Source organism: Lepidochelys kempii, chromosome 6 (assembly GCF_965140285.1).
Source record: "Lepidochelys kempii isolate rLepKem1 chromosome 6, rLepKem1.hap1, whole genome shotgun sequence".
Lineage (NCBI taxonomy): Eukaryota > Metazoa > Chordata > Testudines > Cheloniidae > Lepidochelys > Lepidochelys kempii.
The window spans coordinates 93,938,380-93,953,128 of NC_136385.1; the positions used below are offsets into that span (position 1 = coordinate 93,938,380).

The window sequence follows — 14,749 nt, forward strand, 5'->3', positions numbered from 1 at the left end:
GTGCTTCTCCAGATTACTCTAATGACTCTGTCAGACTTACCAAGGGATTTGTTTTATTAAATTGAAGGCTGGGTACAGCAAATAAATTAGAGCCCTGGCTGATTCACGTGTTTTACCAGTCCTTTCTTTGCTTAATCATCATCACTTCTGCCTTCTCTCTAACTCTTCCTTTGTCAACTCCTTGTTCCGCTGTTTGTATTGCTATTTCCAAAGTGTCCACAGCATGCACACACTGCTGCTCACTCTCACAGGAACTAAGAACCACTTCAGACCTTGCCTATTCTGTACCTTCATGTGCTAGGCGTGCTCCTCCAGCCTGACCATTATAGATTAAAAGTGCATAGCACATCATCACAACAGCAACAAATTCCATCCATAACTTTTCCTGGGGAGAAGAGAGGAATGGAGAAGATACCATGTATGACAGATATCAGTCAGGTTGCTTAATGCATCTCTGAAAGGTGCTCGGATACCACTGTGATGGGTATGGTATAAGAACATGGATAGGATAGTCCCTGACCTAAAAAATATATGCTCTGGGGGTCAATCCTGCAGGGTCAAGAGAGTGGAAGATGCTTCGCACCTCACAGGACCGTCCCCTAAATAGGAGCACCCATACCATTCAGGCACATGGAGTATGCTGGATGAAGGTCCAATCTTTCAATTGGTTTATCAGTATTGCAGATATACTGGTAATAGATGAAAAGCCATGGGCCATATTTCTTTTTCACTCTGTTTCAGCTGGACACAGAAGAGTGGAACCAGCTTTAGCTCTTCCATCCTGGAGCTGGGTCTAGCCAGCCCTTGTTTACTTTAGATCATATGCCAAGTGGTAATGGCCACGAAGGAGAAGTACCCTAGTTGTGGATCACCAGGATCACTCTAGCCACTAGCTGAGATCACCAGCAAAACTCTAGCAGGTAGCTTGGGATCACAAGGAGCTCTTTAATGCTTCTAGCCCCAGTATGCTCTTAGCACATTCCCTATGCCAGGGCCAGGGCTAAGAGGATGCAATGAGTCTGTGGTAGAGGCTGGTGACAACTACTAAGGACTCCCTCGCTGGGGGGAAATTTTCATCTTGGAGAGTCATCCAGTTTCTGCCTGTTTTGAGCCAATGGAATGGTACAAGGAGCCAGAACTGAGTTCTGTTGTGAGATTTACTTCAAGCTTACAATAACAGTTGTACCCTGTGATGATGTATAGGCATTGAAATGTCATGCCAGTTGATTTTGTTTTAGAGTTAGGACTTAGGAGAAAATTGGACTTATAATGGGAAAGCCAGCTTCAGCTGTAGCTCTGGAATAGTGACACAGCTTTTTGTAAGAATGTACAATCAATTTCTCATTATTTATTGAAGGGCTGTGTGGAAGAGTGCATCTTGGAGAGAAGTCTGAGTAACGGGCAGGGGAGAGGATAGAGTTCCAGACATAAGAGGTTGCATGGAAGAAGGTGCAAAAACGAGTGAGAGAGGTTACATAAGGGTCATAAAGAAGGGCGGGGAGTATAGGCCACAGAAAGTTTTAGAAGACTGTAGTGTCCAATTCCAACCAAATTGAGATGCATTGGGAGGGAAATCAAGAATGTTTTTTGACCTCCTCACTAGGATCATTTATGAAACCCCAGAGATAACTTCTTTCTTGGCAGCCCCTTCTCCTCCCACAACGGATGAAAGAACATGACAGTAGAGTATTCTGTAGTAGTGGCCCCACATGCTGCAGCTCACAGAAGTGTGTGTGTTACTACAACAGAGACATTGCAGTAGAATAATGTAGTCCTTTGTTTTGGTTAAAGTGGCCCATAAATGCGGGAGGGTATGTTATTTCTAGCAAGTGTGATGAACATAATGTTCCTGTTGGTTAGAGATGTATGTTTGCATGTAGTATTGAATGACAGATAGCAGTGTATATGGGAGGGACTTACTCTGCCTATCAGAGAGACCAGGTGGGTGAGGAAATATCTTTTGTTGGACCCACTTCTGTTGGAGAGAAAGAGACCAGCTTTCAAGCTTACATAGAGCTCTTTTTCAAGTCTCTGGGTAAGCTCAAAAACCTCTCTCTCTCTCTCTCTCTCTCTCCAACAGAAGTGGGTCCAATAGAAGATATTACTTCACCTGCCTTGTTTCTCTAATATCTTGCAACCAGCATGGGTACAAAAGCACAGCTTACTCTGTTTATGGCATTTCTGGGGCACCCACCACCATAGTATCTAAGCCCTTCTGTGACTTATGCCTCTCTTGTCTAGTGATATAGCACCTGGGCTAAGCTTAAAGGGTTCCTGTTTCATAGGGGCTAGAGCTTTCAGTGTTGATAGTGGATTTAGGGCAGCAGATGACCCTTTGGAGGTCTTGGAGAAGAGGAATTTGACTCCGCAGCTGAACCCAAGCAAAGGACAGGAGAGGGTTTAACCCAGGGGCACTAATAGGTTGATTTTGTCCAAAGACAGTCTAAAATGTATCCCAATTTCTTTTCTGGCCAGGTTGATTTGGGTTGTACTGAAGGATAAGCCACTGCTGTGTGTGGACCTGTGCTTAAATGTCCTGAGTACACAGACTGATCAGCTCAGCCAAGACTGAAAGCTGGCCTCTGCCACAGTCTCCAAAATACTACTGAATGACAGCTGCACACCACGCTGTTGTGTGGAAAAAGTGCAGTTAAAATTAGTCAGATGCTCTTCCACACTGCAGTCTGGGGGGCACAGCTAGCTGAGCAGGGATACTGGGAGGAACAGAGTATTGTGACAGGAGGGCACCTCGTCCCTTTTTTCTGCCATCTAATGGCATCTAAAAAGAAGTAGAAGCCAGCTTCATCCTGGGGTTGCTGGCATTGGTCAGTCAGTGCTCTCAGGGGGTTTAAGTGCAGCTTAACAGCATGTGTAGAGGGCACTAAGTAATTAAATTTCACTTGTTCAGACTGGATTTTTGCATCTTGTGGGCTGCAAGACAATCAGCTTTTTCCCAGCCAGTGTGACTGGAGTCTCGGAGTGTGTGTGTACGTCAGAGTGAGCTGGGAGGGTGATAATTCCACTGGAGTCCACTTAAAAAGCCATTAAATCAGTGAGTGGCTTTATCTAATAATGGTGACGATAGAGAGTTAATTAGAGAGATTACTGTAAATTCACTTTCTCTAAGGTTTTTCTCCTTCTACTGTTACTTGAGTTAAGTGGCTCTACATATTGGTTCTGTAAAGCAGTAGGTGTAGTTAATCCCTTTAAGCCAAGTTTTGTGAAAGCTCTCTTTTAAAGGTCCGGGCAGTTGTAATGTCACAGTCGCTGGTCGTAGCACATGCCATGCCCATGTGGATGATTTGATTCAAGATGGGGACAAAGCCAGGGCTCCTACCACTCGAGGTGAAAGAGAATGAATCTGTTTTCTGTGGTTTATAGCCTCTATATAGGCCATTAGAGGGCGACACCTGACAGTGCCCAGTGGAGGGTACGATGGTGACGCATTCAGGCTGCTCAGTGCATGTGCATCAAATCAACGTTATTCGTTCAGATGAGATGTAAAACCAAGGTCCTGGCCACCTGTGGTTGTTAAAACATCACGTTGAGCTTTGAGCAAAGGCTGCCTGCATTTTAGTACTGGATGAATGATTCCTATATTCACACAGTTAATAAAGTGCTTTGGGATCCTATTTATTAATTATGTATGTAGTGCTGTAGAACACATCAAGTGAGTATCTGCTCCAGAGAGTTTAAAGCCCAAGATATCCTCCAGAATGAAAGGCAACATAGCAGTGTAACTTATTGTGAGAGACCGCTGCTGTCTCCTGGACAGAATCAGAACTACTCCATGTTGACATAGGAAATGAAGATTCTCCAGTAGCAGAAATTGTAGGGACCTGTGCTTTGGAAGTGGAAGAGTGAGTCCTATACCTGCTGCCCCATGAAGTTCTTCTTTGAGTGCTGGTCCCTGTGTTTATTCCACTCTGGTGTACACATGTACTCCAAGCACTGAGACAGGAACGTTCTTGCTAGCACTGTCCATTGGCTGTGACTGCGCCCTTCCTTTTCTGGAGCTCCAAACCAAGGGTATAAGGGGCAGGGCAGCCTCTCCACTTCCTTTCCACCATGGCATGTTCTGAGGCGGAACCCTTCAGTGTGCAAGGAGCCGATCCGTCGCTAATTTGTAAATATAAAGTTTTGTTACCTGCTAGTTAATAGTTTTAGTTAGTATTTAGAGATTCCCTGCTCCCCCACCCATATGTGACATAGATTATACCCAGGATTGTGAGCTTCTGGAATTCTATCTCCTGCCCCTGGGCTTTCCCAGTCAGTGATGACCATCAGAGGAGCCTGTACTGACTCAGAGAAGCGCACTTAGCGGAGATGTGCCCTATCAGCCTCTCCTTTCCCAGCCAAACCATGCCAGTGTGGGAATATAGACATAAGAAACATCTGATGGTGTGTGCAATGAAGCCACAGTCTGATCTGGGCTAGGGAGTCCCGTCCCATCCCTGCCATGCTAGTCCAAGATATCTAGGGCCATGTGTACACTTACTGGTAGATTGGCACTGCTGCGATGGATGCAGCAGTGTCGATTTGGTGGGACTGTTGAAGAACCAATGGCAGTGTGCTCTCCTGTCGACTCCTCCAACTTCCCGAGATGAGTAAGGTAGGTCAGTGGGAGAGTGTCTCCTGTTGACACAGTGCGGTGTAGACACCGTGGTAAGTCGACCTACTCACATAACTGAAGTAGTGTAACTTAGGTTGACTTACCATGGTAGTGTAGACAAAGCCTACAAGTGCACCTCCTAGCACTGTGACTTTCAGTGCAGGAGTGACCATGTGTAGAGAGAGTAGGATGCAGTGTTGAGTACCAGAGAGAAATCCCTCTCCAACTCCACCTCTGAGAGGAGGACTTATTCCCTGACATCTTCTGTGTCCGGTGACTCTTCATGCCCTGTTCTGAGAGGCTGAGGAGCCCTTAAGAGTCATGGTGCTGATCCACAGGTTCCGAGCAGCAAAGTTCCTCTATTTTGGCACTGTCCACAGGAGCAGGTCTGTCATTGGTGCTGAGCAAGGAGAAATTCTCACAGTTCAGAGCAATACTGCATCTGTATTCACCCTCTGTGAACATACAATTTTAGGTTTCTGGCTCCCCAGCCATCACCTCTCTTGGGCAGAGATGCTTATCTGTCTCCCTTCTGACTGGAATTTTTCCAAGCTGCAGTGTTCCCTGCCTATACTGTGTTGTTCCCCAGCAAGTCAGAGCATCTAAACAGGCCTGCATCTGTGCTTTGCTTGCTCCTCAGAGGCTATAAACAGCATAATTGCTCCTCATCGTATGTTACCATACAGCTCTTTCTAAGCAATCACATTTATTCTTAAGATGAAACCATTCTGGAAAAAACTTACTCAAACAATAGAAGAATCTACACGCACGGTGAAAGCTTTCCAGAAGTCACTTATCAGTTGTATCATGAAACCCTAACACTCTCTCTAGACACTAAACTTAACTAACCGTTATTCTCTAGTCTAAAGAAGTTTGTCTTACCCAATATTTTCTGTGGTGACTTCAACTAAGGTTGTCTGAGATCCTGTTTCCATGCATGTAAATGCACTGCCGGTTCACTTCCTAAATGCAGGTGTCTTCTTTGCCTCCCTTATATTCCCAAATTCATTGTCTGTATTCAGATACAGTATAATTGCCAATGGCTTGTTTTTCCTGTGCGCTGCTTTCCTGTTGCCTTCATATCTCTTTGATAACTTTGTATGTAAATGGATATCCATGTGTTAGCTTACAGTGCTCAATTTGCATCCGGCAGAGAGAAAGCTGAATAAACATCTCTTGTCTGAAAGAAAACAAGTTTCTCCACTTCCACTGTGACTAGAATCTAAGAACATATTTTCAGTATATATACATAACTCCTTACATAGTATCTGTACATATATTTCACAACAATAACAATGACCAGTGTGACCCTTGCTTTCATGTAAGACCTCACATGACATTTTTTGTAGAACATACCAGAATCAGGTTATTATTGTAACCCCCTTGCCAGTTGGCATTAAAGAGTCCTTGGGTCACAGAGCCCCAGGCACGAATAGTACCGTCATGCTCTCATAAGGAAGCATTAGCTTCCAAAGGCCTTCCTATACCAGCTCCGACAGCAAGGAGAGAAAAGAGTTCTCCCCCACCACAACCCCTGACTGGTGATAGTACACTACCCTGGAGAATATCATCCTTCTAGATCCGCAATCTCCCATCTTATCAAACTCGATCCTTACAAGGAAGATTCTGACCCACTGTTGATCCACATACACTATGACAGGAGAAGTTGCTGTCCTATTTCCTCCACTAGTAGGGGCCTTTCAGCATCAACTATACTGATGGCACCACAATTAGAAATGGAACCTTCTACATTTTCCTCCTGGGGGGAATTTGACATTGGGAGAAACCAGCATTACCTCCACTGAGAGATGTCAGCCCTGATAGAAGATCCAGAATCTCCTGGGCCTCCCCATGGCCTTGCAATGTGGTGTAACCTCCTTGTGACTGTTGGTACCTATTGCCCTGGGAATCTTTTCAACCTATGTTTGACCCCTCTCATTGGCCTGACTGGGGACCATGGACCCCATACAAGCAATATCCTGGATCAGTACGGTCATATCAAGAGTCCATCCTCCTCCCCCAGATACCAGCCTGAGCTCCTTCAGGAGTTCACGGAGGAAGAAGAGCCAGGTCCAGCAGTACTTCCGGTCCTGTGAGGAATATTCTGATGAGGTGGTTGAGGGAGCCTCACCATCTCTGCCAGATAACCACAAACTTCCACGACCTCTTAAGGAGTGTTGCTAACATGGTCCAGATTCCTCTGGGGAAGGTCCAGGGGCCACCTTACAAATTCCTTGACATTTTACAGAGTACAGGTTCTAGGAGGGTGGTGCTCCTCATAAACGAGGCCATGCTAGAGCCCGCCAAAGTCACGTGGCATACTTTGGCAACATGTACCTACCCCTAAGAGGGCAGAAAAGAAGTACTTTGTCTCAGCAAAAGGAGCAGAATTTTTATTCCTGCACCCTGCCCAGAACAGTTTGGTTGTTCAGGCTGCCACTGAAAGGAGTAGGCAACAACACTTGAGGTCATCTCCCCCTGTCAAGGAGGCTAAATCTTTGGATGTCCTTGGAAGGAAGGTATTTATGTCAACCAGCCTGCAATTCCAAATTGCCAATTATCAGGAGTTAGTTTCAAAGTAACTACTCAAAATTTTCAGAATTCAGAGACAAGCTCCATTGGAAGTCCAGAGCACAATTTCAAACCTTTATTAATGAAGGTAGACTGGTTGCAAGAGCAGCCCTCCAAGCCTCAGTAGAAGTAGCTGGTACAGCCTTGTGGTTGATGGCAACTGCATTCATAATGTGTCCAGAGTCCTGGCTTCACTCTTTGGGATTCCCCAGAGAAGTTCAGTCTACAGTTGAAGATTTGCCCTTCAACAGGAACAACTTATTTAATCAAAAGATGGATGAGTCATTATACACATTAAAGGGCCCTCTGCTCCCTAGGTTTTTATACTATAGCACCAAAGAGGAATTATCACAGACAACCTTACATGCTTAGAGAAGCACCAAAACCCTTCAACCACCAGAGAGGATGGGAACTGCCATGAAAGTGACAGAGGATGCAGCAAAACAAACACAAACTCCTCCTTCCTTCTGCTTCCAACCTCCTGACAACAAATTTCTTCGTAAGGACCTCTGAGAGCTGCGAACCAACCCAGATGCCATATCCTCTGACCTCCAAAATCCAATTTGGTGGCTACCAAGCTTATTTTTTTTGGCATATATGGTAAATAACAGGTAAATGGGTTCTCAGCATCATTTATTGCAGCTATACCATAGAGTTTCTCTCCCCTTCCCTGCCAAAAGCCCTTTCCCTTTTCCTTTTCAGGGACCACTCTCACAAGAAAATAACTCATTCAGGAGGTAGACTCCCTACTTCAGCAGGGAGCCCTAGAGCTGGTACCCCTCAACATTGAGGAAAGGGCTTTTATTCCAAATATTTCCTCATTCCTAATAAAAAGGGAGTATGGAGACCCATCTTAGACCACTAGCAACTCAATGTCTGTATCTGCAGATTGAGATTCAGGATGGTCACCTTGGAATCGATAATTCAATTCCTAAACGGAGATGAGTGATGCATGGCTCTTGACATGAATGATGCCTATTTTCAAATAGATATCCACCCTTTCCTGCTAGATTGAAGAGCCCATTATTAAATATTTGTTCCCCATGTAGGTAGTTATAAACTGTGATCAAGTCATCCTTAACCTTCTCTTTCTTAAGTGAAATAGATAGAGTTCCTTGAATCTATCACTGTAAGGCAGATTTTTTAATCCTTTCATCATTCTGGTGGCTCTTCTCTGAACCCCCTCCAATTTATAAACATCCTTGTTGAACTGTGGACACCAGAACTGGACACAGTATTCTAGCAGCAGTTGTATCAGTGCCAAATCCAGAGGTAAAATAAACTCTCTACTCCTGCTCAAGATTCACCTGTTAAGGCATCCCAGGATTGCATTTGCTCTATTGATCACAGCGTCACACTGAGAGCTCATGTTCAGCTGATTTAAAACATTTTTGGGGTCATGGTAAGTATAATCACTTCTTCCTGGGATAGATAGGTTAGCATGGCCTCGGTTCTTTGTTCCCAGAAAGAATGGATGTATGTGGGAGTCCCCTTCACTCTGTTCTCTTCTCAGGAATGATTACAGATGCCTCACTCTTAGGATGGGGTGCCCATCTGGATGAACACACAGCACAAGGAACATGGATGTCTTGTGAGTCCAGGATGTATGTAAAACTCCTGAAAGTGAGAGCTGTCTGAGAGGTCTGCAAACAGTTCTTACCATTCACCAGATTACCCTATCAGCAATATACCTCCCAGGAATACACACTACACTGGAGAACAGCCTCAGCAGTCACTTTTCAATCAACCACGTATGGGAGTTATACATTTCCACGGTGTGGAGCATATTCAGACACTAGGGACACCTGTCGTGGGACCTGGTTGCATCATGAGAAAACAAGAAATGCAAGATGTACTGCTTCAGAGGGGCATGAGGTTAGGACTCCAAGGGAGATTACTTTCTATCCCTATGTGTGGGACACTTAAAGTATGCCTTCCCTCCCATCCCACTCTTACTTTGAGTTCTCAGGAGGATTCAGCAGGATAGGGTGGTGATCATCTTCATGGATCCCAGATGGCCCAGACAGTTTTGGTTCCCCAAACTTCTCCATCTATTAGCCCATCCACCCATCAGTATCCAGTATTTCCAACACCTCTTTACACAGGACAAGATAAGACATGCCAACCTGGACTCCCTACCGCTCATGGCTTGGTATTTGGATGGGCACTGAGCTAGAGCAGACATGTTTGGTAGCCGTTCAAGCCATCCTTAAAAAGAGCAGGCAGTAATCCACCAGAAAGTGCTACTTAGCTAAGTGGAATATATTTTCTCTTTTGAGCTCAATATCACTAGATCTTCCCACAAGAATTGGAGATTCACACTATTTTAGACTGTTTTTAGATCTGCTCAACTTGAAAACCTTAGGTCTTTCACTTAGTTCCTTAGGAGTACAGGAAGCAGCAGTTAGCCCTTGCCACCATCCAGTTGACTGCTGCTCCATTTTCACCCATCCAGTGACTGTATGTTTTCTAAAGGATCTAGTAAGAACTTTCCCTCAAGGAACTAAGCCTGCTTCAACATGGGATCTTAGCTTGGGCCTCTTGATATTAACCAAGGCACTGTTTGAACCATTAGTGACAAGCTTGCTGTCCCTCTTATCTGTGAAAGTCACCTTTCTAGTAGCCATCACTTCAACTTGAAGGGTAAGGGCCCTTAAGGCTGATACACCACACACAATATTAAATAAGGATAAGATTTGTTGAGACTGCACCCAAAATTCACCCCCAAACTAATCTCAGACTTTCACCTAAACCAGACAATTTGCTTAGCTGTCTTTTTTACCAAAGCCACATGCCACCAATGAAGACAGGAGACTTCATTCCCTGGATGTATGCTGGGTGTTGGCGTTCCTCCTACACAGAATAAAATCATTTAGTAAATTGCTTGGATTGTTCATTTCATTGGCAGAATGGATGAAGTGCAAACAATCTCTTCTCAGAGGTTTTCTAAGTGGATTTCAGGCTGTTTCCTGCTCTGTTCCTAGTTAGCTGATATCCCTGCTCAGCAAGGGGCTGCTCGACTAGAGCTAAGGCAACTTTGGTAACCTCACTTCATGAAGTGCCACTCGTTCACATCTGTAAAGCCGCAACATGCAATTCTAGCCATATGTTCACATGAAATTATGCCCTAGTGCAAGCCTCTGCAGCTGATGCATACTTTGGCTTGGTGGTCCTTCAGTCATCAATACCTCATATGCCCACTCTTCAGTGAGTACTGCTTGTCATTCACCAACAGTGGAATCCACATACAGACTAGCTATCAGGTCTGGGTTCTAAGTGGTCAGGTCTGGTGATTGTAACGGTGGTTGAGAACGATTACCAAGGGTCAAAGCCAGATGTAGAGTCAAGACTGGGCCAAGAGCAGCACTGAAACCAGGGTCTGGAGACAGGCCGTGGGTCAGAATCAGGGTCAGAGTCCGTAGACAAGCCGAATCAGGATTGTTGTCAGAGACTTGAGGCAGGCTGAAAGTCGAAACCAGGTTGGAGTCAGTCCAAGTGTCTGGAGGTCAGGAAGTAGGAACAGGGCTGAAACAGGTTTGGAATAGGACATGGAGAAAGCTGAAGCAGTCTGGAACAAGACATGGGCAAGGGTGGGGCAAGAAAATGGACAGGATTGAATGCAGCTGGGAAGCGTAGGGAGTCTGTAACACCACAAGGCAGCAGGAGGGTTCCAAGTGGAGTGGTGCTGTTGCACAGAGTAACTCGCAGCTCTGGTGGTGAGAGTGAAATACCTGTGCCTGGTGGGTCATCTGCCTTTGGCCCTGCCCAGAGGCTGCTGCAGTATGCCTGAGGGTTGAGTCACGGCAGGCCCTGCTAGATGTATGAGTCATTGTAGCTGAGTGAGCAGCCCTGGTCCAGTTGCGAGTTTGCCTCACACCAGCACTCAAAAGAAGGAGAAAAAGTTACTCCACCGACTGGAGTATTTCGAGATATGTGGCCCCTGTCTGTATTCCACTACCCGCCCTCCTTCCCCTCTGCTTCAGATCCTTTACATCTGATTCACAGTAGAGAAGGAACTAGAGCGGCAGGCAGCCTGCACTGCCTCTTATACCCTTTGATTAGAGCATGGCACGGCACAGACCAACGGACATTGCTAGCAAGCATCTTCCAGTCTCAGGTGCCAGAAAAACATGCATACCCGGCTGTGGAATACAGATAGGGACCACACATCTTGAAGAACTCCAATTTCTACACAGGTAAGTAATCTCTCTTTACTGGTGACCCTGGCATGCAGCACATTGACAGCCATGATATTCTTATATGGTGATGGATTTCTTACAGTATTGTAAATATTAAACAAATTAAATACACTGTGCCAAACTCATCTCTGCTGCAACTCCATTGAAACCAGTGGAAAGACATCAGGAATGTATCTGGTCATGATATTTGGGGAGGAGATATGAAATAAGCATGAGGGATGAAATCCTGACCCAATTGAAGTTAATAGCAAAATTCCCATTCACCTTATGGAGCCAAGGTCTCACTCTAGGTAACCATAAATGTAACAATCCTCAAAGTACGAGGACTCCCAAGCTTCTAGGTGATAATGCTAAGAATTCAGATCTTTCAGAGTCTAGCTTGACCCAGACTGAGACTGGTAGCAGGTACTCAGAGAGTACAGACAAAAAACACCCCACGCACTGTCACTGGAGTGTCTCAGCTGATTTTAATCACAAAGATCTAAGCTAACTTGATCTGCAGCCTTCCTTCCCACTGCAACAGCAACGCCACTCAACAGTTTAGGATAGGAAGTGAAGAAGAATCTTTGATCCATGTGAACTTGCAGAGGTAAATGAAAGTGGCATCATGGCATTACCCATATATAAATTCCAACGTTAACACCTTGACACATAAAAAGTGCTTTTTTGACATCAGTAACCTCAAGTCTGGGGGATTTCCATCTCATCTAAAATATAGCCCCTGAGGTAACAGAGAGCCCCCTACTTCTCTACTGAAGCAGTGCATCAGAACTGAGTTAAAAGGAAGTGCACCCACTACTAAATTGTCAGCCACACTTCCTGCAGCACTTTCGTGGTCTTTGAAATCTTCTATCCAGATAATGACCCAGCCCGCACATGCTCAGCATGTATCTTCTCAAGTCGTATCCCAGGCTGTTGTATCAATCTACCGTACCTGAACTACTTTTATTAATATGTGTAAAGCTCCTAGTGGGGGCAATCAACCAATCAGATTGGCTGACTGAACGTTCCTGACCATACATGCCTCTGACAATGGAATTGTACATATATGTTCCATTATAGTTGTGTGAAGTGAGGAGCAAGGCAGAGTTGAGGATTATTACTTTTTAAATGTGTACAAAGGAATTGTGCTTCAGAATATGCCCACTTTTTGCCCTACCATAGGGACTTTTCTTGATTGGATGTCACCCTCTACAAAAAGTCTCCTCTTTCTTCCCACAAACTCTCCACTCCTCTTCCCCCTCCCCCCGCCGAATATTTGAATTGCTCCCCACTCATAGTAATTCAAACCGGGAGTAACCTGAGAGCCACATAGGTGTACTCTGGAGGGATGAGGTGGATTAGTAATAGGAGACAGAGCCATTCACTTCCCATTCAGCCCAGATCATTCCCATCTGATGGCTGGCTGGCGACTTGTGAGAAATGAATTGGTGAGTCTCGGTCTAGCTGCTAGAAGACAGGTGTCCACGGTGACTGGACACTAAGGAGGACAAGGACTGAAAAGGCCATGGAAACTGGATTCTGCATCCTAGAGCAGGTCTTTTCAGCCTGAGACAGGGCCGATGTATGGGGGAATCTTTCCCTGCTGTGGTTTATGCTGAACCTCTCCTTCAGCTGAACAGAAGCCTTTGCTCTCTGAGGCTCCCATGCTGGCACCTCTCATCAGTGCTGAAATTCACACACAAAATCTCTGACATACTTGTTATGGGCACGGCTATGATCTGAGCTCTAATATCATCCGCTTTGTTCCTCTCCATCCCCTTCATCCTCCTCTTTCCTTTTCCACCCCATCCAGGTGGCTGGGGCTGCACCTGACAAAGGCAGCAACCCTGCTGATCCTTCTTTCAACTGAGCTATTAGCATCAAAGAACAAAAGCAAACAGCACTGGCTTGCAGCTCAGCCCTGTACAAAGAGGCAAATAAATGGGTCCTTGTGTATAGGATAAAGCAAACCCTGCCTTGCCTTTTGTTGAGAGACAAACCTTCCTGTGTTTGAAGTGCTCTGAGCCAGAGGAAGTGGATAAACGTCCAACCACATGAAACTGAACCCCCTGTTCATGGGCTTTTCATGAGCTGTGGGCTGTGTGTGTTCCAAGTTTAACAGGTGAGTCCTATACCACCTCCCCCTACTGGTAGGAGAGAGGGGAGGAAGGTGGGCTAGTGCTGAGGAAGAAGAGAGAAGTGGGGGCGGGGGAAAAGCTACTTGATACAGTCCTTTAAAAAACGTACTAGAAAACCTAGCCTTAAGGTTCTGAGCTTATGGGGAGAGAGAATATCTCAGGTTAGCAAAGATTTGAGGGGTGGGGAGAGGGCAAAAAGTCAGTTCCCAAAATCCAACTAGGCTGGGTGTAATGCACCTGCACCCTCCTTTCTCACTTTGTAGGGATACTCCTAAACACTGAACCATGCCTACTGTATTCTTCTTAAAGAGCCCTCTTGTGAAAGCTTGAGCTGTGCTCTGGCTGTTTGAACTGCTCACGAGAGCTGAGGTGCACACCATGCTGGTGTATTATTGTAAGGTATTACTGAGAGGGCTTGCAGGCTGTGTGCTCTTTTCTTTATGTTGAAACAAAAAAGCAAGTCTCCCAAGCATTTGTTTGAAAATAAAATGCAAGCAGTCTCACTGTGAAAGTCGGCTTTTGCGGGGGGGTAGGGGGGGTGTCTGAGATGCAACAGTCTCTTTTTACACTTACAATAGCAAATAACTCTGTGGCAGTGTGGTGCTACAATGTAAATATTGCAAAGGTGTTGCAGTGGTGCATATATTGACTTTTTAATGGCAATTTTTGTATCTGGAGCAGCAAGGGCTTTCAAAAGAAGATAAGGGGGTGAGGGGAGGATTTTGTTCAGATTTGGGGGTTTGTATTTTTGGGGACACCCCCCAGATGAACAGTACTGGAAAAGGAAAGTGTAACTTACGCTTTATAAACCAAGGCCCCCATGCTGACTGTTCACCCTGATTACATTTGGAACTTGGTGCATTTGGAAGCCACATTTTGGTGGCTGTCTGTATAGCAAGTACCAGTGAGATGATAAACGCACGAGCATCTTCATGATTTTTTTAGTTAACAGAGAATTTAATGAGTGCTATTCTGAAAAGTGCATCAGTTACTGCCCCTCTTCTGTTGTTTGTTTAATGTGCCCTCCACCCCTAGCTGTCTTTGGCTTATTCTTTTCTTTGCCCTTCTCTTCTTCTGCTCCGTCCACCTCCCCAGGCTCTCCAGCAAACTCTTATGGGGCTCAGAGGTACTAAGTAGGCCCATACGCAGAATTCTGGTTCAGTCCAGAACTAAGCTCATAGATGCCATGCTATGGGACAGTGTAATGTTGGCTGTAACTAAGTCCAGGTCTACACTACAAAGTTAAG

At 45.3% G+C, this 14,749-nt stretch overlaps 1 protein-coding gene across 1 annotated transcript in view; it reads left to right on the top strand.

Moving 5' to 3' along the window:
* Nucleotides 1–14,749, top strand: part of NRXN3 (neurexin 3) — a 1,346,778-nt gene that overhangs the window by 25,873 nt on the left and 1,306,156 nt on the right. The gene's annotated exons all lie outside the window — the stretch shown is intronic.